This window comes from Mus pahari, chromosome 19 (assembly GCF_900095145.1).
Source record: "Mus pahari chromosome 19, PAHARI_EIJ_v1.1, whole genome shotgun sequence".
In the NCBI taxonomy this organism is placed as follows: Eukaryota; Metazoa; Chordata; class Mammalia; order Rodentia; family Muridae; genus Mus; species Mus pahari.
Window position 1 is genome coordinate 31,615,195 of NC_034608.1, and position 808 is coordinate 31,616,002.

The window sequence follows — 808 nt, forward strand, 5'->3', positions numbered from 1 at the left end:
TCAACTTGGGCCTTAGGATGTCCCAAAACAACAAACCAACCCTTGAGTCTTGAGTGTGACATTCGCAAAAGAGGAAAATACTTTAGTATTGAATTCTTCATGGAAATAGTCATCTCAGGTAAGATGACCATCAACGTGCCCTTAAACAACCAGGAATGGTCAAGAACACTTGCGCCCACACAGGTCATCCAAACACTTAGGAAGCAGAGGCAGGCAGATCTCTTGAGTTTGAGGCCAGCTAGAGATATATACTGAAATCCTATCCCTTAAAAAGTGTCTTTTCCACATCTCCCACCATCTACGTGTCCTAAAGGACTATCCTCTGTCTGGATCACCGCATGGGACACACTTGGGGCTGACCCTAGACACTAGTCTGGGCCGAGAGGTAGCCTGTGAGCCTGAAAGTGGAGGCTAGCCTGGGCCTGGGGCACAGGTCTAGATGGGAATACCCACCTGGAAATGGATAATGGATATGCACACTGTCCTGGGATGAAAACACTGGTATTGACCTAGACATGGCTGTCAACCAACTACGACTGAGCTGCAGGCCTTCAGGGGCTTGGACCGGAACTGTGGCATGCAGCTGGCCTTCGGGGCTCGGTCCAGCCTTCATGGCTTCCTGTTTCCATCCTCACTTTCTCCCGCAGCGTTTCTCCTTTCCTTTCTCAAAGCCACAACCTACTTTCCATTTCGGGACACCCGGGAGACAGGCCAGGCGTGGGGGGAGGGGGCGGCAAGGCATCACGTGGGCGCGGGACCACGTGACGCCGGCCGGCACGTGACCGCGTCACGTGCGGCGCGGGGCCTC